This window comes from Asparagus officinalis, chromosome 4 (assembly GCF_001876935.1).
Source record: "Asparagus officinalis chromosome 4, Aspof.V1, whole genome shotgun sequence".
NCBI classification, from domain to species: Eukaryota; Viridiplantae; Streptophyta; class Magnoliopsida; order Asparagales; family Asparagaceae; genus Asparagus; species Asparagus officinalis.
This window is the reverse complement of record NC_033797.1, coordinates 127,687,142-127,711,443: the sequence shown is the minus strand read 5'-3', so window position 1 is coordinate 127,711,443 and position 24,302 is coordinate 127,687,142. Positions and strand designations below refer to the sequence as shown.

At 33.9% G+C, this 24,302-nt stretch overlaps 1 long non-coding RNA gene across 1 annotated transcript; it reads left to right on the top strand.

Moving 5' to 3' along the window:
• LOC109836143 lies at positions 5,514-9,360 on the top strand. Its single transcript, XR_002245855.1, has 3 exons — positions 5,514-5,548; positions 9,073-9,142; positions 9,261-9,360. It is a non-coding gene; the product is annotated as an uncharacterized LOC109836143 (long non-coding RNA).

Genomic DNA, 24,302 nt, shown 5'->3' with positions numbered 1-24,302 from the left:
TCAGGAAAACAGATAGACAACCAAGTTAGAATGCCACCGGATCAAACCCCTTCTCCCATCTAATACATTCCTTCCGATGACCAAAATGTTGAACATGAGATTAAGCCTGATCTAGATAGGCATAGGCCCATTGCCCCCTTTCCAGATAGACTCAAACATAGGAAAAACTCCCCGCAGGTTGAGAAAATCCTAGAAACTTTCAAACATGTCAAGATCAACATCCACCTAGACGCAATTGAACAAATCCCCTCTTATGCAAAGTTCTTGAAGGACTTATGCAGTAAGAAAAGAACCACCAATGTCCTTAAGAATGTTTTCTTAGCTACCAACTTCAGTAAAATTTTTTCAAAACCCATGCCGTTAAAATATAAGGACCCTAGTTGTCCAATAATTTCATGCGTCATAAAACCCATGTCGTTAAAGTATAAGGACCCTGGTTGTCCTACAATTCCATGCGTCATAGGTAATACTCACATTGATAAGGTACTTCTAGACTTGGGAGCTAGCGTCAACCTCCTTCCTTATTCAGTCTATCAATAGCTAGGTGTAGGAAAACTTAAACCGATCAAATACACTCTATAATTAGCTGATAGATCCGTGAAAATTCCCAAAGGAGAGGTAAAGGATGTTTTGATCAAGATTGGAGAGTTTATTTTTCCTGTTGATTTTATTATCTTGGAAACGTAACCCGTTTCCAATCTTAAAAGTCAAATCCCAGTCATTCTAGGAAGACCGTTGTTAGCCACCTCAAATGCTTTGATCAATTGTAGGACCGGTCAGATGAAACTATCTTTTGGGAATATAACTGTTGACTTTATTGACCTTAATACCTTAAACCTAGGAAGGTAGCCTAGTAATCCATCTGATCAATCCATGGAAGTGAACTTCATTCGTGGAATATCCAGTGAGCAACAAGAAGGAGAGTGCGAGTTGGATTCCTGTGTATCTGACTTAGTGTTTGAAGAGTCTTTTGAGGATGAATTAGGATTAGATCCACTGGTCAATCATCTATCTGCAACTGGCTAGCAACGAGAACCTTTGGAGATAGAACCCCGAGTCCAACTTTACCCATCTAAGTTAGAGCTCAAACCTCTACCTGAAAATCTAGAGTATGCCTACTTAGGGGAGAGTGAGACTTTACCAGTTATCATTTCTTTTGACTTGACTACCGGTCAAAAGGAAGCTCTCTTAGATCATTTAAAAGATAATAGGGAAGCCATTGGATGGACCATGACTGATATCAAAAGGATTAGTCCAATCATTATTCAACACCGAATCCATTTGATAGATGACGCCAAACCTACTAGAAATCCTCAACGTCGGTTAAACCCAATGATGAAAGAAGCTGTTAGAAAAGATATTCTGAAATATCTCGATCATGGGATCATTTATCCCATTTCTGATAGTTCATGGGTGAGTCTGTTCCAAGTTTTTCCAAAGAAATCTGGGATCACCGTGATCCAAAATGGATGGCGAGTTTGCATTGACTATAGAAAACTCAACTTAGGCACTCGAAAAGATCATTTCCCTCTTCCCTTCATTGACCAAATGTTAGAGTGCTTAGCAGGACATGAGTTTTATTATTTCCTGGATGGATATTCAGGATACAATCAAATCCCTATCGCTTCTGAAGATCAGGAGAAAACCACCTTCACTTGTTCGTATGGAACATTCGCATATCGACACATGCTTTTTTGGGTTGTGTAACACACCTGTCACATTCTAATGTTGCATGATCAGTATTTTTTCTGACATGATAGAGAGATTTTTAGAAATTTTCATGGACGACTTTTTCATTTTTAGTGACAAATTTTCCCAATGTTTGCATCATCTTAAACTTGTCCTAGAACGGTGTAGGGAGAAAAATCTGACTCTCAATTAGGAGAAATATCACTTCATGGTCAAGCATGGCATTGTCTTAGGACATGTAATTTCCAACATGGGAATCGAAGTAGACAAAGCTAAGGTAGATCTCATTTCTAACCTTCCTCCTCCTAAAATTGTCAAAGATGTTAGATCATTTCTTGGTCATGCTGGTTTTTACCGACGTTTCATCAAATATTTTAGCAAAATTGCTAGACCTTTGACCAATCTCTTAGCCAAGGATACATCATTTGTCTTCTCTCCTGAATGCCTCAAAGCCTTTGAATTTCTAAAAAAAAGCTAACCACAGCTCCTATCATTCATGTACCAGACTGGACCTTACCCTTCGAACTAATGTGTGATGCATCTGATTCTACAATTGGTGTTGTTTTAGGACAACAGTTTAATGGAAACTCGTATGTGATCTACTACGCAAGTAGGACTCTGAATGATCCCCATCAAAATTACTCTGTCACGGAAAAAGAGTTTTTAACTATAGTCTTTTGCCTTAGAAAAATTCAGGTCCTACCTCGTCAGGTCTTTAACCAAAGTTTTCACAGATCATGCCGCACTAAAGTATCTTTTGACCAAAAAGGATGCTAAAACATAGCTCATTAGATGGATTCTCCTACTTCAAGAGTTTGACATTCAAATTCTTGACAGAAGAGGAGCAGAAAATCTTATAGCAGATCTCCTCTCTAGACTCCCGAATGCACCAACATCAACTGTCCCAATCAACGAACATTTTCCAGATGAACAACTCCTACAAATCTAATTTGTTCCATGGTTTGCCGACATTGTGAATTACTTAGTCATGAAACAGATTCCCTCTTATTGGTCTAAACAGGATAGATCTCGTTTCCTCTCCCAGGTAAAATACTTTTACTGGGATGATACATATATATTTCAAATACTGTCCTGATCAGATCTTTAGGAGGTGTGTTCCCGCTGAAGAAACTAGGAGTGTTCTATCCTTTTGTCATGAGCAAGCATGTGGGGCCATTTTGGCCCATGAAAAACAGCTGAAAAAATTCTCCAATGTGAGCTATACTGGCCCACTCTTTTCAAGAATTCATACAAGTTTTGCAAAATATGTAACCACTGTCAGCTTTTAGGAAAAGTCACTAGAAGAAATATGATGCCCTTACAATCCATCTTATATGTTGAACTCTTTGATTTGTGGGGTATCGATTTCATGGTTCCATTTTCAAATTCCTTTGGAAATATTTACATTCTAGTAGTCGTCGAATACATGTCAAAATGGGTTGAGGCGGTAGCTTGCAAAACTAATAACAACAAGGTTGTTGTCAAGTTTCTGAAGGAGAATGTTTTTGCACGTTTTGGAGTGCCCCGAGCGATCATTAGCGACAACGGTACACATTTTTATAACCATTCTTTTGAGGTTTTGATGAGGAAATATTCGATCATACACAAATTATCAACTCCTTATCACCCCCAAACCAGTGGTTAATTAGAGGTCACAAATAGGCAGATCAAATAAATCTTAGAAAAACAATTAATCATAACAGGAAAGATTGGTCTGTAAAATTGTGTGATGCTCTGTGGGCATATCGGACAGCATTCAAGGCAAATTTGGGGATGTCACCATACAGGCTCGTGTTTGGAAAAGCTTGTCATCTACCAGTAGAGTTGGAATACCGAGCAATGTGGGCTATCAAATAGTTGAATTTTGACTTAGACTCGGCAGGTAAAAATAGATTGCTCCAAATAAATGATTTGGAAGAAATTCAAAACGATGCATATATTAACTCAAAAATTTACAAATAGCAAACCAAGATTTTTCATGACAAAACAATTTTACGAAAATTTTTCTCTCCGGGATAAAAAGTTTTACTCTACAATTCAAATTTGTATCTTTTTCCTAGAAAATTGAGATCAAGATGGACAGGTCCATTTAATTTCAAACAAGTTCTCTCGCATGGGGCTATCGAGATAGAAAATCCTAAAAATGGTGATATTTTTAAAATAAATGGTCAACGTCTAAAACCATTTATAGAATTTTCTACACTCGGAGAGGAGGTGTTAGTTCTCCATGAACCATATTATTTGTAAATAAGAAACATAAATTACTATTGATATATATTATATATTATAGTATATTATTATAATATATATATATATAATATATATGTTATATTATATATATATATATGATATAATATTATAATATAATATATATATATATATATAATATATATATTATATATATACCCCTTAAAAGAGGGGAGTTCATAAAAAAAACTTTTCTCTCCCAATAAATTTGGCCTTCCATCAAAATTAAATTTTACCAAAACATATCCTGAGTTCATATATACTCAAATTTTTTATCCCTTTCATCGGCTTACACCTCAATTCCTCTCTTTCATATTCCATCGGTTACTCTCCTCATCCATTTTCATTTCATCCGGTTACGTTCCAGTTCCTTCCGATTCTATCCGGATTAACCTCAACCCAGGCTTTGAAAGGTGAATTTCTCAGTTATATATAGATATATATAGCTTTCCCTCCGTCATCATCAACGCTTCACCACTATCCTCTGTTCTTCAAAGTTTTTTGGGAAATTGGTTAAGATCTTTGCCTGTCATTGTTTGGTTTAATTTTAAAGGAATAATTTCCATTGAATTTGTTTTCTAATTCGCCATCTCTAATTTTTTGTTCCTAAAATTCTCAACAACTAGGGTCATATTCTTTCTCCGATTTCTTAGGCTTGCTTTTTTAGGTCGTTGCTAACTTGTCTGTGTCAATTTCATCAGGGTAAAAATCTCTTTTTTTTATTTTTTAATTTTGGTCAATTTCTCTTTTTCTATTTTCAACTTGTATTCTGAAATGTTGATGCGACTTTTTTTTCTCTGTCAATTTATATCTGCTTTCAAATAAAAAAAATCCGCTAGAATGCTGTAGAAACAGTAATCTATTCATTACACGAGCAGACATTTGCAGGGGGGTATTACCAAGAAAGAAATAAGCACCAAACATGTTGTAGTCATAATGGTTGTGAAAGTTTTAGAAAGCATCAAGGTCTTTGTTGGATTTATTTTATTGATCTCGCATAAAAAAAAAATTCGGCACGCCCCGCAACCTACGGGCGTGCGATACCTCAAAACTAACCTGTCAAAACCGTGAATAGAGGTGGAAAGATGAAAATTAATTCATGAAGACAAATCTAGATCAGTAAGAGATTGGTTGTGGTTTGTGTTATGCTCCACAGGTTTCTAAAAAAAGATGATTAGACATTTGAGGCACTTTGAATCTGGAACTCAAGTCACCACCCGCTGGCCCCAAGATACTTACAGCCTTTAGAGCCAAAATAACTGTATGACTATGCCATGAATCAGTGATTAACTTTGCAAGCATTGTCATTGAATTGTGTTTTCTGTAATTCGCCCATGCATCTAATTTTTGCTCTAAGTTCAAGACACATAGGTCAACTTTTTTCCGATTTAGGGCTTGCCTTCAAGTGGTTCTAAAACTGATCCCTGGGTTCAATGTTCATTCAAGGTAAAAATTGCGGTTTTTTATTTTGTTAATTTTTTTTAATTCAATTATGTTACTGTGCCTGGCTCCAAAACATCTAATTTTTGTTCTAATTCATCAATATGTCAATTGTTTTCGGATTTAGGGCTTGCTTCAAGAGTTCTAATTGATCCTGTGTAAATTTCATCAGGTAAAAATTCTCTTTTTATTTTTAATTTTTCTGTGATTATTTTAGGAACTGGGAGTGTTAGAGATTTGAAGGTTGATTATTAAATTAATGCAAAGGGTTTAACTTATGGAAACAATTCTCCAAGTGCAATCCGTTTTCTCTGTAATATTTTGTTGTTTTAGGCTTCTCTTGTTTGAATGATTAATTGGAACCTCCTTGAGATTTTTTTTTATTAGTAGCCTTTGAGTTTGCTTATAATTGATGAAAGTTGTGGCTTTGTGATGTTAGAGATGCGTATGTGGTGAATTTTCTTAGTTTGACCTATTATTTTTTTTCCTGTAGAGGAAATTGGGTGCCAATGTTGTTCTTCCTTAATGACACTTGACAGTATCTCCAAGTTTAGAAAGCTTGTATTTTGGAGTTTGAAATTGCTATTTTTAAGAATGTTTTTTTAATCAAGATTTCTTGCGATCTATATGATTCATAAATTTGCTTAACTATCAGTAGTTTTTTTCTCAGCGAGTTTCACTGTATCTGGAATTTGATGTGACTTTTTTTCTCTGTTAATTTATATCTGCTAGAATAAAAAAACCGCAGAATGCTTAGAAACAGTAATTACTCATAAACAGACATCATGGATACAAGAAGGGAAAGCACCAAACATTGAGTACAATGTTGTGAAAGTACCAAACATCAAGGTCTTTGTGATTTATTTCTTTCTCGCATAAAAAAACAGCACCCCGCATCCTATGCGCGATACTCAAACTAACCTGTCAAAAGCCGTGAGGTGAAAGATTGAAATAATCCATGAAGACAATCTATCAGGAGAGATTGAGTTGTGTTTGTGTCCACAGATCTAAAATAAGATGATTTAGAGATTTGAGGCACCTTTGAAGTCTGACTACAAGCACCACCATGCCCCAAATATACAGCCTTTAAGCTAAAATAACTTATGATATCTCATTCACAAAATCACCAAGTGCTGGTTAACTTGGACCTAATCAAGTAGTGATTAATTTGCAAGCATGAACAAGCTTTTTCTTGTGCATGTCAAACAATCTTTTCACTCTACGTGTCTTGTATCGTTGTTAATGCTCTGAAAATCTTTCAGTGACATCATGCAAGTTGTAACTACCCTACAATAAGCGTCTTAAACAGGTAGCGTAGTGCCTTAGCGGCCGCCCAGACACCCAAATGCCTAGCTGGGTGTCTATCAAGTCTGCAAATAATACATTCATGATTTTGAAATGATTCGTGTAATGGTTTTTAATGTATCATGATCCCAAATATCGATCTGATTTAGTCTACCCCCTTTGTACTGTTTACAATTCAAAGTAGTGCACCATATGCCGACACTACACTGCGAATCGTACCATAAATGGCTGATATTTCATATTTATCTTCTAGGTTGTGCTTGTGTGATTTATGGTCATTAGCATTTAGCACCGACGTCTTTAGCAGATGATATGTATTGATGAACTATAAGCGTGTATGTTTGCTTATTAGAATTAGAAGTGCGAATCATGTTTAGTTAGTTTCTCACCTATATTCTGCTAAAGGGTGGGCTTTGTTATGTTGATGCTTTGGTAAGTTATATGTCCCTCGGCTGGCTTGTTGTATAGGATTGGAAGTTCCATCTATTTATGACTAGCTTAACTTTACTGATCATCCAACAATCCAACAGTTATAGTATCAGTTTGGAGATATTACCATGTTCCGTTTGCTGGTCCTATTAAAGTGAAACGACTGAAGTTCATGATTGCAATCTATGGTAACATGCTAAGATTGCTTGGTTTTCCATTTCTAAGAACCCATCTCTATGAGCATATTTGTAGATGTAGTTCTACATGTTTTTCTTGCAACATATGTAGCATGATCAGACTGAGGTTTTTGACTTTTACGCTTGATGATGATCTAGCTTCTTTAGATGTCTGACAACCGACCCGAATGATCTAACATATTAGTTTGTCTCTATATCTTAATTTGATACGGACATTTATGACCCTTCAGCCTGTTCAATTGAACCGGGACATGATTCCACAAGGAGCAGTTACATATCGAAATAATAGATAGATGAAACATAGGTTGAGAGCAGATAAGGGAGCAAATACCAAAAACATTTCGCGGTTGAAGCTCATAACTTATACCAAAACATTGGGGCTTGTGCTGCCTACTATGGTTACTGCTTCTATACCTGTAGCTTGCGACTGCTATTACATATTTCTATGCGCTGGCAGCTTGCAGTTGCAGAAAAATTCACTACCTTTGATGTCTTCTCAATGTTTACTTAAATCATTAGTTTAGTGCGACATAAAATCTTCTCAATGTTCTTAAGAATGAAGCGAGTCTTGAAGATTTTCCACATTCTGTTATATGAAAGTTGTCATATCATGTTATTTTGAGAATTTCAAAAATTTTCTGAAACTCACAATTTTTTTTGTTGATAATCGTACATGTTATACTAAATGGTTCAATTAACAAAAAAATTCCTGCTTATTTTTGTCCTTTACAAATCAAAGTTTCAAGTTTTCGGAACTGTATACATTATTTTCAGCATTGTAATACAAGATTACAGATTTACTGCATCTATTTAGTCTCTTGCAAGGTCATAATTTTTTCTTATTGATATACATTTATAAAGATAGAGATTGTGTCCATTTACATTTTATTTTCGGGCATTCTAAGAATTTTGTATATCTGAAAATTTCCATCTTCTAAGAATTTTGTTTATCTGAAATTTTGCACGTTCTAAGAATTTTGCATATCTAAAAATTTCCATCTTTAAACCTTATTTTTTTTATTTTCGGGCATTCTAAGAATTTTGCATATCTGAAAATTTCAATCTTTACGAAACAAAAGCACACTATGTGGTTGCATGCATGCATGATGTTTATATTGGAATGGGTGCATGATAAATTTTTTGGTCTATGAGTCCTCTTTTGATGATGCTTGGACTCGAAAAAGTTGCTGATATTAGCCCAGTAACTTGCCCAATTATTGGGGAGATACTCGGCTCATTGTCATCTGCATCAAAGGAGTTGTTTTATGCACTTTGAGTAAATAGCATTCTGAAATGTCAGATTGATGTCAAAACCATTGAGGTAACTTTATAAGCTTATGAAAGGGGGAACATTTACAATATTTGATGTTGATCTTAAAGCACCCATGTAGAGAACTGTTCGAAACTTCAAGGTGGTGTAAAAACGGTAGAATCATTATTAGATTTCTATTACACCGTCGGAAGCTTGGTTCATATCAAGGTAGAGTTGAATAACATCTGACTTCATTCTCTTCTTGAGTATTGCAAAAATTGAATACAATCTTCTTTCATCTGTAACTTGTTCCATTCCTTATCTGAAGCTCAACATTTATTCACTTCCCTGATGCAAAATCAAGGTTTTGATGTGATATTATCAGATGCAGATAGCGTGTTTCATTCTATTAAGATGATAAACCTGCAAACTCCCCTTGTAATTTCTCTTAATTTTTTTTCCTAGCTTTCCTTTTGATGAAGAAGTTGTCATTGCAATTTATTGGTTTATCAGGCACTCAGTCAAAGTGATGGAAGATGGCGATATGATTCAAGTGGTGCTGAATCAAGTACTTATGCTGCTGGTACTCATCAATTTTAGAGTTCTGTGGGAAATAATTTTGTACTAAATGCTTTATGTATAGCTGTTTCTCCTTTTGATGAATGTTGCAATTTAAATGGTTAATAATCTTCTGAGTGCAGCTGCAATGGTGCTTGGCCACACTGATTGTCCTTCATGTTTGATGTGTTGTAAGGATAGCACATCAAACACTCGCAGGAGTGGTATCGCTGACGAATTCAGTGGTGGATCAGTCAATGGTGAGACTTAATTTACTGAAATTTTCTTGTTTACATTTATGTCTCATTATGATTTGATGTGGTTACCTATTTGATGTTATAATGAACTTTACAATTCAATTGTTTTATACTTCAGAATTATGAGAGATTTGCTTACTTTTGCGTAAACTGAAGTTTATTTTGTATAAATTTAAGACAAAGTGTATTAGTTTAGTTTGTCCATATAATTGGTAATTGCTATGCTAATATTTCACAATTTCATAGAAGTTATGGTGATTGATTTTGCTAAGAGATTTTAACTTGTGCATAATAGAAGAAAGTGAATATGTTGGGTTTTGGTGGCTGTGTGATTTAGAGAGATTTCCATCTGGCAAAAATTATGTGTTTACTTTAAAATTCATAGAAAAATGGTGTTGATCAAATTTTATTCTTCTATATGCACATACTTTATAGACTTGTTCTCTAACAAAGTCAAAGCCCTTTTTATTGGTTACCCTCAACTTTGCTATTATTAGTTCTAGAATTGGTTGTCCTAGACAGTTTGCCTTCTCATAGGTTTTTTGGTTGCTTACAACATATGTCCTTTGTCAATATTGTTTAGGACTTTTATGGAATTCCACTTGCTTTCTCAGGATTCGAATATTTAAGCAAATTCATCTTATCTTTAAATTGGAGATTAACCTATTGAATTTCACGACTCCTTAAGGAATAGATTAGTATAAGTATTTGGGTACAATCAGATATCTACTTATAAAAAACTAAACTTATTTACTTCATGTTAATGTATGACAGCATGAGAAGATCTTCACTAAAAGTAATACGCATAAAAAATATATAGGCCCTGTACTAATAGCCGCTTGCCATAGTTAAAGAACAATGAAGGTTTACATCAATAGGACAAACCTTACCAGTAAAGTAGTTTATATTTTTGTATAGTTTCACTTTTCAAAGGCACTATTTTTAGGCCATGTCATGACTGCCATCTTGTTGATGGTCTATATGGTTGTTGATTTATTTCTTAATAGTGTTAGAAGCTTGATACACTTGTAAAGGGACTCTGAATCACTCTTCTATTTCTCGGAGCATCAAGCAAATAGTTGTGTGTATTTGATGAACTTAAAATGCTTCGCTGAGACAATGTCAATGCTCGATCTGAAGTAGTTGCAATGGAATGGCTGGTACTATAAGTTCTCAATTTCAAGTGCATGCTGCCCACAACGTACAATTTCTTGTGGTAAAACAATTTCCCCCTTTGTTTTATAAATCGAGGGAGCTATAAGAAAGTAGGTATCGAGATGCAACACTGTTGCAGGTTCTATCTAAAAGCAACAAATATGGATGCCGATGTGGAGGTACTTAGTTGTCCTCTCACTTCTCGACCATGAAAGATTTTGCTTCTGGCCCTCTACTGTGATTTCTGGATTGATTATCCTCGCTTGCCTTGCTACAAGTCGAGATTCCTCTTGCCTTAAGGTCATGAAGGTGATTAAGCTCTCAGCTATTAACTTATGCTCATTGTTCTGTAGGATAAGTTATTTCAATTACACTTTGCAATCGTTAAATGGCATTGATATTATTAGATTTCTTCTCATAAAGCAAATTAACTACTAACAGTAAATACAAATTGTTTATGCAGAGGATGTTTTGAATCATTCACAACCTGAGCTATAGAGCGTACAAGTTAGATAGGACAATTCCTGGTTTCAGTAAAATGATGGAGAAAGTGAGAGCTGATACAACTGCAAAAGATGCAAGGCACAAGTAGAGGACTGCTGCACAGAAACAGACTGAGACTGAGGATGCTCTCTTTGGCCGCAGAATGTCATATGATCCGTAGAAAAGGTATAAATATTTAAGTGGGTAAAGAATCCATAGACCGTGATTATTTTGATTTTAATGTTTTTATTACAGGACAAAATATGCAAATCTTATTCCAGTATCATAGACCGTGATTATTTTGATTTTAATGTTTTTATTACAGGACAAAATATGCAAATCTTATTCCAGTATCAGGTATGTAGATGGGCTATGAGACGCTAAACAAAATATGCAAATCTTATTCCAGTATCAGGTATGTAGATGGGCTATGAGACGCTAAACTTGCAAACTTCTTCATATGGACTACCAAAAGAGGAATCGGGCCTTGCTATTCAAGTAAGACTATCCATAATGGGATCAGGGTTTGTGATTTGAGGTATATGGATACCTTTCATGATAAACTCAAGATTCTGCTGAAAGATGGAGCTTTAAGGTTTTCAGGTTTTAAATATAGCAATAAAATGCTTAAGGAGGAGGTTGAGAAGTATTACATTGCAAACATTGTTCATGTTATGAATCAACCCATTACTCAGTAGAAGAAAATATTGGTAGAAGGTGGACATGCCACCAGATTGTTCAGAATTTCTTGTTGAATGTTCCGCGTGATTCAATTGTTCTTCGATTCCTTCATTTTGATCAGAGTGTGATATTGTCTCCTTGCTATCTTGAAGCTTTAAAGAAACAACTGCTTCGGTTGTTTTTTTAGGTGCAACTTTTTTTTAGAAATTTATTACAACATTATGCCGTAAATTCTCTTGACAAGGATATTACAGGCCTCGACTATCACTCGGTGCAGTATCTGTGTTTGGACTACTCTCAAGATGATTCTATAGGGGAAGCTAAGTGCTCTTCCTATTTTCTATAAATAAAAAATTGCCATGGGATGCAACTGATGTTTGATATCCATTAGTCTCTAAATTTGTACTAACAAATGATTTAGAATATATACTTTTTTATCTTTGCAATTAACTCATCGAAAATTATATTAATGGGTTTGAACAACTTTAACAATCCATACATCAAGCAATTGGAGCAAGATGTCTGCACTATCACTGACATGCTAGATTTTGTATTACGACATAAGAGATGAAACATAGTAGAGTTTGAAAACCATGAGAACTAGCATGTTAAGTTGAAGTTGAGACATGGTTATGGTTAATTCGTTGCTATTAGATAAATCATTATATTCCTTGATCTAAGTGAAATCAGATTGCAAAAGTTATTCTCATGTGTATTTATAATTAAAATGCAAACACAAGCAAACTGATATTTTACTATAGCTTCTATAATTTGAATTCAAGAATGATGCTTCATGCTCATTTGTCACAGAATCTAAAGAATTTTCATGACAAGATGCGGCTGCATATTTGTCCATTGAACCTAGCAGAGATGTTTTTCCAAATATCCATGGTTCCAAAATATGAGCATTTGTGAGTATAAGACCATGGCTGCTGAATACTACACCAGCAGCCCAAGCACCCTCACCCACTGTAACAAGAGCAATTGAGGGAATAGTCTTTTCTAATAAGGACTCCGAGGGAGATAAATCTTCGACATGACTACCTATTTTATTTGAGGCATATACTGATACTTTCTGTACCCTATTGATGATCCAGTCGATTCTTTGAGATTGCTTCTGCAGTTTATTACTTCTGGCAGTTGCTATAGCATCCCATGGTATAACAAGCAGTTATACAGACTTTTATAATGCACCCTGATTCAAAATAAAGGAAATTGAAAAGGCATGGAGAAATAGTTGTTACCTGGATCTGAGCAATGCCTACTCTTTGCCTACAGTTATAGTATCATTGTTTTTAACCTGTGATAAGATTATAATAAAAAACTTTTTGGAGCGCAATCTGAGATAACTCTACATAAAATATCAATTAAAGCTGATCAATAACTGTAAAGACATATCTGATTCTTTTATGTTATAATATCATGGTTTTCCTCCTTTGGTTTTGTCTACAATTGATTTTATCAATGATAGAACTGTTGTTTTAATTTCAAACTTTTAAAGCTCAAAATATCAAATAATAAATAGAAATATTTATTATCTCTACTATTTGTTGTATGACTATTAATTCTTTTGAGGAGATAGAAATAAGTAGGACTAAAGGAAAAAAATTGATGCTACTATTTTACTAATCTTTATATTGGATGATTATGATTAAATAGGTCATCTACTGTCATCTGTATATAGTTTTGTATTGGTTGATTAAATCTCAATTGTATACCTAATAAAAATCTTTTATAAAATAATTTATTATTTTATATTGTTAAGGATGCAAACAATCTATTTATCAAACAATTGATACATAAATGTAATTTTATTAATCAATCCGTTTGAATTTTTAAATTCTATACATATAGTTGATACATGGTTTAAATTAAATAAATCTTAATGAAATGAATAAATACTAAATTAATAAATTTAAAAATTTACCACGTGCATTGCACGTGCAATCCAACTAGTACTTTCAAAAGCACGAGCTTAAAAAAATTATAGTAGACAAAAATACCATTGGAACTCAAATACTAATCCATATACCTCAAATATCTAATCCCTTGGTTTTTGTTTAACTAACTTCATGAATCTGGGTTCACTGTAGTGAATCTGGATTCACGCAGTGAATCCAGATTCATTACCTCAACGAACACGTTTTTCACTGTAGTGAATCTAGATTCATTACCTCAACGAACATGTTTTTCACTGCAGTGAATCCAGATTTGTGTTCGTTGAGGTAATTAATGTAAGTAATTAATGCATGTTCTGTTGACTGTTTGACTGACTCCCAGCCATTGGATTCATCTAGATCCAATGAATGATATTGGTTTTTAGTTTTTAGGCTAAGGAGGTTTTTATTAGAACCTCTCCCTATATATATATATATTATATATATGTATATATATATATATATATACACACACACACACACACACACACACACACACACATTTTCTCATGTTTGTCTTTCACTTAAAAAAACAAAACAAAACAAACTTTGAATAAGTAACATGGGCTTTAAAAAGAAAAAAATATATATTTAAATATAATAAGTTCGGCCCATATTCACTAGCCCAAAAGAAAAAGAAAAAAAATTATGTTTGGGCCGGTTGGCCCAAACGCCAACACTTTTGGCATCGATGCCCGCATCGATGCCCCCATCAATGCCCAAGGCCTGCTGCATCAAAACCTCAGCCCCTTCACCTCCTTCATTGTGTTCATTTCATTTCATCACTCTCAAACCCGTTTTCCCCTCTCTCTCAAATCCTAATTTACCCACACAAAATCAAGACCAATTTGGAGGCAATTTCTTCACTATTTGTGGACTTTTTCCACATCTCCCCAAGGTATAATCTCCACTTGATCTTGTAATTTCATTCTTTTTTAATTTTTGAATGTATACATGGATGATCTAGTTGTTGAATCATGATTAGTTGTGAATTATAATCATATTTTGTGTTGATTCATGATAAAAATTGATCAATTTAACAAATTTAGGGTTTAAATTGGGGATTTTTTTCAAAATCCAAAATTTTGGGGGGTTTATGCAAACCCAAAAATTCTTGGGGGTTTTGTGCAAAAACACATAATTTCGAATATTCAATTGGGTGAGTGATTTAAAATTGAGAATATGTTGTACAAAATCTAATTTTTTTTCTAGAGGTGTTTTGTGCAAAATCAAAATTTCAATTTGGGGGGGTTTATGCAAATCCGTAAATTCTTGGGGGTTTTGTGCAAAAAAAACGAAAACATTTAGACCTTCAATTTGGGTGAAGAGTGATTGATTTACAAATAAATTCCAATTGAAGTGGTGGGGGGGGGGGGGTTATGCAAAATATGAAACTTGAATTTGAGGTGTTTCGTGTAAATTTTGAAATTCAAATTTTAACTTGTGTAAAAGGTGAATAATTGTTCAAATTGAAGTGTGAATTGGGTACACTTTTCACATTTGAAAATTTGTTATGATAAAAAAAAATTGGGTAATTGAGGATGTTGTATTATAATCAATTTTTTTAAGGTTTAGCTTATTATTGCCATATCAACATGCATGTTTCACAGATCAAGTTATCAAAATTTTGACATTTTATTCAAAATAATAGTTTTAAGGAAATTTATCGAGAAATCAAAATTTTGATAACTTAAAATTAAATCATGTTGAATAATTTGTAGTTAAATTCTTAATAAAATAAAATAAAAAATTATTTTTTTGGAATTTTATTATTAAAATATTATTTTCTTTCTTTTTCTGTAGATGTCTCCCAAAAAGAGATCCCGAGCTAGTTCATCATCTTCTCAAGAACCTTCTGATATCGACATAGATAGACCCACAATTCTAACTAGAATTGTGGATCTAAATGTTCACTTTGAGAGAGGATTTCAGATTAGTGCACTGCAGACATATCAATCTACACTCACCATGTTAACTGCAGTAGGTCTTCGAGGCCTGATGACTAAACCCTTAGAGAAAGCAAACATTTCATTAGTCCATGAGTTCTATTCTGGATGGGAAATTGATCCAGATAGAGAATTTTTAGCTTTTTTTGTAGTGAGGGGTGTTAGGGTTGTTTTTGATCTTTCCACTATCCGTGCTACCCTTGATCTTGCAGAACCACCGAATGATGTACAAAATTATTTCCACTTAGCCTCCACATTATAACCTGGTACATCAGAATACAATAACATGTCCATGACTTTGTTTGGGAGGATCTTCACATCTAGTTTCAGTTCAGGAAATCTCAAACCAGAATATAGATTACTTAATCTTTTCCTAAACTTTGATTTGAATCCCACCACTGCATACTCTATCATTACCACCCACGATATACTCCTTCTTTTTTGGATAACCACTGGTCAGCAGTTTGATATAGCGAGGATTATATTTGTGTGGATGAGCTCATCAGTGGAGGGTGTGTTGGATTGGGTAAGGACACAATCTGTATCACGACCTCAGCTCATTTACCCCTATTTTATTATTAGACTCTGCCATAGATTTCACGTTCCCGTATTTGCAGAGGATAGATTAGAAGCAGGGAAGGGGTTATTAAATGATCAGACTGTGAGGAGGAGCATTTTAAGGCGAGATCAGTCCGGTTCTTCAGGTAGAAATCCTCATCAGCACCAATCAGTTACACATGACGCCATTCGTTAAGAGTTGGAAAGGATGTGGAGTCGTATGGACAGGATGCAGATTCATATGCACAGGATGCAGGGTCAGATGAACTACACCACCGAGACCTTGGCATATTTGGCAAGAGAATGGCAGAGGGAACATGGAGATACAGCTAGACCTCCACCTGAGCTTGAGAGTTTTATCGCACTGCTTCAACCTGATGATTTCCCGGGAGAGGATGAGGCGGGACCGAGTGTAGCAGCTGTCGCTGATGATGTGGATGACGATCTATCTGGAGATGAGTAGTGATGGATGTTCTTTTTACCCAGACTTTGATTTTTATTTCGTCATGTACTTATAGACCGTGATATATTGTTAGTATTTGCTTTGAGGACAATGCAAAATCTGGGTGTGGGGGATTGTTAGTATTTGCTTTGAGGACAATGCAAAATCTGGGTGTGGGGGTGTAAGCTAGTTAGCTATTCCTTTGTATTTTGCTAGTTAATATTTTGTATGCAAAATCTGGGTGTGGGGGTGTAAGCTAGTTAGCTATTCCTTTGTATTTTGCTAGTTAATATTTTGTTGCAATATTTTTTATCACTTTTCTTTTGTTAGTTAAAAAAATTATCACTTGCCAAATTAATAGAGTTAAGTAATAATTGATCTAATTGATAGATTTTAAATTTTCTAATTCCTAATTAGTGATATACTTAAGTTCACTTTTTATGATAACTACAAATAAATTTCTTAAGAAATGATTTTTTAAAGTATTATACTTTACTTAAGCCTTAACTTAGACTTTTAATTAGAATAATAAAATTTTTACATGCTTAACTTAGAGTTGAAAATATATTTTTTTCAGGTTGTCTTGATTTACACATTTTTTCCAGACTATATATATACATACACACACACATATATATATTAAAAAAACTAACCTTATAAAAGAAGAGTGTGGAAAATTGGCACTAAAAGAAAAAAAAAACTCTTAAATTTAAGTTGATTCTATCTTATAAAGCCTAAGTTAACTGAGTAATTAAGCCCAATGAGTATTTCTATACTTAATGACATATGCCCAATTGGGTTAGGATTCATTAGCCCAAAACTCGTTAAATGGTCATTTAGAAAGCCCAATCAAATAGAGAAAAAAACCACCAAGAATTAAAGAGTGAATATATATATATATATATATATATATATATATATATATATATATATTGTTATTTTTTATATATGGTCTTGAAAAATATTTTTTGATCAAGAGACTTGAAAGTTATTTAAAACAAAGAGTTAGCATGTTTTTTTCAAAACTTTTAAATTAAATTTCTAAGATTTGACTTGGTTTTGTAATGCTATAATGAAAAAAAATTCTAGGAGATTTACCTTGAAGTTATATATAAAAACATTTTCTTGAGTATTAACTAGCTTCAATTAGAATGTCTAAATATATCAAAGAAAATTAGTTATTTACTAACTGTTGGCCTTCTTGTTTTAATGATGTTTAACAAACAATTTACTTCTAATGTTGTTTGTCTAGTGTTTGTGTTTTCGTATTTATTCTAGGCAAACAACGAGTTGGAGGATGGATGGAATTACGCTTCAACGATAATATTCAATGCAGGTTGGCAGAATTATGGAGTAAAGCTTATGTAATTCAAGTTCAAGATCCAAGTTCAGCTTCATCCGCATAGTGTACCAAGTCAAGCTTATTGAAGATCAAGATCGGCTTGGGTAATCTAGTTTAGGTTTTATATTATGTGTGTTAGATACTCTAAGCTCAATATCATATACACACACATTTTATTGGTTTCCTTGTATATATATGTAGTCATATATATATACAACACAAGTTTTGGTTTTTATGTTTATAAATATGAAATTACATATTTCATATTTATTATTGTGATTTGGTTTAACTACTTAGATATGAAACAAATATATTTTCATATACATACTCATATGTTTTATTTTCTATTGTATTTGTAAAAATATTATATTCTTAGTTTTTGGACTTAACAATAATCATATACATATTTTATTAAGTCTAAATAATTATTGTGCAAAGTTTCAAAACATGGTTTAGCCTAAATGTCAAAATTCATATGTTTACATTTTCGTGTTTTGGACTATTTTGAAAAATGATGATATTTCTCATTTGGAAAGTTCTTTTAGAAAACCAGTTTTTGTAGCATGTCTATTATCATGTCTACAATCATTTTCCAAAGTTTCATAATTTTTGGAATTTATTTGATATTTGTAAACAGTATTTTAAAATCAGCAAACTGTTTTCAAAACCTTCAATTTTCATATATCAGTTCACGGTCGACCTCCACGGTCGACCACGCCTGAGTTCATTCATCAGTGGGTAGAGAGGACGTTCACTTTTTGGTCGATCGAACGCGTCAAGCGGCAGAGGACTTTGCAAGCGGTCGACCCTGCCAGCGGTGCGACCGTGAGCTCGAGATTTCCCACGTCGACCGTCAGCGGTCGACCGCCGAAGTGCTCTTGGAGCATTTTCCTGTTGTTTTTGTTTGCTCCGCAGTCGACTCGTCGGTCGGAGCCGCCGCGGTCGATCCCGCGTATTATCGCCTAACGAGAGTTAAAAAATAATTTTTAAGTTGTTTTGATCTACATATTTTTCAGAATATATATACATATACACATATATATATATATTAAAAAACTAACTTTACCAAAGAAGAGTGCGGAAAATTGGCACCAAAAATGTAAAAAACTCTTAAATTTAAGGTGATTCTATCTTATAAAGCCTAAGTTGAGCGACTAATTAAGCCCAATGAGTATTTTCATACTTAATGACCTAAGCCCAATTGGGTTGGGATCCATTAGCCAAAAACTAGTTAAATGGTCACTTAGAAAGCCCGTTAAAGTAGAAAAAAATCATCAAGGAAGAAAGAGTAAAAAAAATTGCCAACAAATTTTTTATATTTATAGTTATATTTGTATATATGGTCTTAAAAAATATTTTTGATCAAGCAACATAAAAATTATTTAAAACAAAGAGTTAGCATGTTCTTTCAAAACTCTTAAATTAAATTTCTAAGTTTGGCTTGGTTTTGTATTGCTATAATGAGAATATTTTCTACGAAATTACCTTAGAGTTATATATAAAAACGTTTTCTTGAGTAATAACTAGCTTCAATTAGATTGTCTAAAATTATCAAGTAAATATAGTTATTTACTGACTTTTTTAAATTGGCAAGTTGACCAAATTTTATGGGTATATTCACTTTAAACCCTCACGAGACTACAACTCGTCCATTAGGATAACCTAGGGGTTTAAAGGCTTGTTGTATGTGCTAAATACAACCGTGATTCCTGCGAAAGTAAGTTAGGATTTTTCTTTTTTTGCTAGAGGACTAACAAAAGTTTAGGTGTGAGGGTATTTGATAATCATATTTTTATTATAATTTTATACCCTCATTATCTATTTTACATGAATAAATATACCACTAATAATTATTTTTATCTTTAATTACAGGTTAATAAATAAATAATGAATAAAAGCCAAAAAGACTCTAACTTCCTCATTTCGTAACCTTTTATTGAAGCCCAGAATCAAGCCGAGTAGCCTGTAGAAGCCGGAGAAAATCAAAAATCCAATATGAAAAGAAATCATATTCAAAATAGTTGGCCACAAAGAAACGACGATATCTCCAAATCCGGAAGGCGAAATTTAACATATAATATATAAAAATCGCCTATCTCGATTAGACAAAGCTATTTATGAAGTCATAATTTGGATATAATGGATATCGATAGGGGCATCGATGCTCGCATCGATACCAACATCGATGCCTGCATCGATGCCAGTTTACTGTAGCGCGAGTCAATGGCTAACTTTGCTTGTCTTGGGACTCAAGTTTGATCCATTGGCTCTCATTCACTGATGTTTACTATAAATTGGGGTAGAGAGTGAGGGGTTGTAGGTGTGAAAAATTTTGTAACTTTATTTGGAGAGGAGGGTTACTCTTAATTGAGAAGACCTTCTAATTTTGTAACTTTTTGTTACAATCAATAAAAGAAATTTTTTACCCCTTCATATTTTTCTTTTCTTCTCTTTGTTTGATGATGATGATGAAGATGAAGATGGGATGAAGACAGAGATCAAGAGTGAGGTTTGCTTTCATCTTGAGGTTAGAACCCTCTTGGGTGGTAAATTTCCTCTTTGTTAATATTTTTATCTTTTTATTTTCTTGTATAAATAGCCAAGAGCCTAGAACCCTCTTGCCTTAGATTTATTTTATGCTTATAGAGTAGATTTATTTTTTTACATTTAATTCTTGAAATTTATTTTGTATTTTAGTTTTTACAATTTATTTTATAGTTAGATTTTTTTTGCACTATTCACCTTGAGGCTAGTACCCTCTTGGGATTAGTTTTTATTTTCATTTATTTTCATATTCTTTGATTCGTCTTGAGGCTAGAACCCTCTAGGGAATTGCCTTTTCTTTTGAGGTGGGTTCAATTCTACATTCCTCATATCTTTAATTGAACCATCATTCTTTTCTTTTCTTTTCTTTTTCCTTTTCTTTTATTTTCCTGATTTTTATTTTCTTCATTTTTCTTTTCTTTCCTTGTCATTTCATCTATCCTTTATCTATCACTCTTAATATCATTTTTTACACACAATCATTCTCATTCTCCCCATCTCTCCATAATCACATCTATCATCACTCCTAATTGTCATGCACACAACATAAGAACTAAATCTAATTTTCTCCTACAAACACATTCTTCATGGGATCGATAACTTTTTATACTATAATTTAATTAATTGTGCACTTGTAATTTTTGGTATATGTTTATGCCGCATCAGTGGTTCAGAGTTCGGCTTTTGGATCGGATCATCCAGGAAATCATACTTCGGCAGATTGAGTTTGGTTTTGGAGGAGGTTGTTATCTTTTGAAGATTAGATCTTGGCAACAAAGAGATCAGATCTTAGAGCATTACCCAGCAACAGAGAGTTTTAGCACTTAGCTATTAACTAAAATCTCGGTTCAAACAACTTTTTTCATAGAGTTTAAACTCGTTTTGAGTTCGTAAACTCGTTAAGAGTTATTTTTTATGTTTGCCACGCAAGTTAATCATTCCAGTAAAAGGAGACATTCAAATCGTCAATGGAGAGCAAACTCGACGCGAGCATTCGAGGGAGGCTGTGAAGCCCCAGGGTTCACACAAGGCTGCAGTCCAAGTTAAAACCCGGATTGTCATACCTGCCAGGCACCAAACACCATGCTATGACATGTTTTACCATCACAGTCACTATCTCTCTAGTGGAATCAACAAATAGGTGATGGTGCAAAACAGACAAATAATAGAAGTAGTACAAAATCAGATATGAACAGAAGAAGTATATCAATAAAATAGCCCAACTGAAATAGAATGAAAACATATCTGAGTCTGAAATACATCTTAATACAATGATCAAATAAAACCTCACTAGGGCACTCAGCCTCTACAAAATGAATACAACTCTAAAGTCTGAACAATAAACATAACTATACAGTGGAGCTTCAGCTACTAAGACTGTGCGACGGCGACTATGCTAGAACCCTGTCATCATGAGGCTCTCCGTAACTCTGATCCGCCTGAAAGAGACAATTTAAATAAAAAAACAACAATAAGAGCATCAGAGCGCTACAGCAAGATCACCTCTATCCACCCCCAGGAGAAGGGCTGCTAGATGAAGTGGAGGCTCTATCTATTAAGCATAGTCTACCTATATCATGTTCCACGTATCTAATAGAGTTAATATTTAGACACCTATAAGACGAGACGTAGTACGTCGAACGAAATAATCCAAACAAGGAAACCCTTATATATATAACATATGTCTCAAATTGTAGATCCCTAAATACTAATTCCAACTCTATGAATAAAAACAATACTCAAAAGAAATACTCCAAGCCTCGACCATATAAAACCAATGTCAAAATCTCGAACTACTTCTCAAGTAGTTGGCGTAATAATAAGAGAATATCATCCAACTCAAAAATCATCATAGGTCATATCCTGTATGCCACAAATCAAAAAAATATACCCTACTCATGGGTAATCTAACATGGGAGTAACTATAATTGATAATACATATATGTGTACATCTCCTTGTACAATAACGATACTCTTGTAATACTCTTACTCAAACATTCTGCGGCAATATGTTTATGTTCAATACATGGACTGCAAAAGCTTAAAGTCCAACACGAAGACTTCAATGGTTTATAGTCCAACACAAGGACTTCAACTACTATATGTTAAATAAAAAGAACTCAGATAAATGTCCAACACATGGACTTTATATGATAAATGCCCAACACATGGACTGTAACAGGTAAAAGCCCAACACATGGACTGTAACAGGTAAATGTCCAACACATGAACTATATGATTAAGGTCCAACACATGGACAGAAATGGGTAAATGGTCAATACATGGACTATATGATTAAGGCCCAACACATGGACTAAAATGGGTAAATGTCCAACACACGGGCCGCAATAGACAAATGTCCAACACATGGACTGCATACGATTAATATAATGCAATGAACAGATACAAGTGAAAGCATATATACTATTCACTCTCATACCCTAGTGAATAAATCTAAGACTCATGTCCGTAGTCAACTCATGTACACAAATCATAGATATTAAACAACAGTTAAGCATTGTATTATAACAATACAAGATCGAGAAACTCTCTCGAAAACCAAAACAAAGCCAAACAAACATTCACAGGCCAAAGACTGAGTGGCGGTCGACCGCACATGTACGGCGCCATGGCCTACCAAGGCCTCTGTCCTACACGCGGTCGACCGTCGCTCAGATCGTGGTCGACCGTGCTCGAAAATTTCAAAACGTGCAGGTTTCTACGTAGTGTTAAGTTCATGCCGACTTTGTGATTCAAACATGTTTAAAATATACTAAAACATATATAAAACATATAACAACACTTAAACTTTCATAATCACTTGCTGAAATTATCTCGAACATAAATCAAACTCTTGTGTTAATCTAATTAAGGTTTTTCAACCTAATTAACCAAATTCTTTAATTTAAAGCATGAAATTTTAACATATTAGATATAAGCATGATTGCCAAACATCTTAGAAAGATATACATTCATTAAATTATATTTTTTAACACTTAGGTATCACAAACCTAGGGTTTTCTCATCTTTAATCCACATGTAAACTCAATTAAATATCAAATTAGGGTTTAAACATGATTAGAACATGATTAACAAGATAAAAATGAAATTAAGGACAACCCTAATAATCATAATCATGTTTCTATTATAAACAGCAAGAAAAAACATGTAGAGCTAACATTTGTTTCAGATCTAACAATAAAAATCTAATCTTTTTCACATTAGATTAAGATCTAAGCATATAAACACAAATTAAACTTCTAAGCTAGTTATTTAACTATAGGGATGAGTTTGGATGCAAGTGATCTTACCATTGCACGTGAACAAGCCTCTTAAATGAACAACAAATGATCTCTCGACGCCAAACATCATAACTCCTTACCTTTCCTTCGACAAACACCCCGAGATCTCTCCCAAAACTCACAATTAGGGTTAGGGTTTGAGGAGGAAGATTGATGGTGTTAATCTCACGTGAAAGAGCGTTAAAAGAGCTTTAAAATGAGTATATATACATAGGGTAACAACTGGGTTCGGTATAAATAAAACCCAACCCGAAACAAACTTGGCAGAAACAGATTCGCCCAGCGGTCGACCACCGCGGTCGACTACGCAGGTTTATGGGCCGTGCTCATACTGGGGTTTGGTAAAAAGGCAATAACTTTCTCATCCGATTTCGGAATGAGGTGATCTAAGATTTGTTAGAAAGCTATTGAAATAACCTACAAATTTAATCTTTACACATTTCTAGATTCTGACTGCATCGATGTGTAAAATATAGAAACTCTCAACTGATCATTAATCCTAGATTTTTACTCCTTTGGCATTTGTGCATGTTTTGTG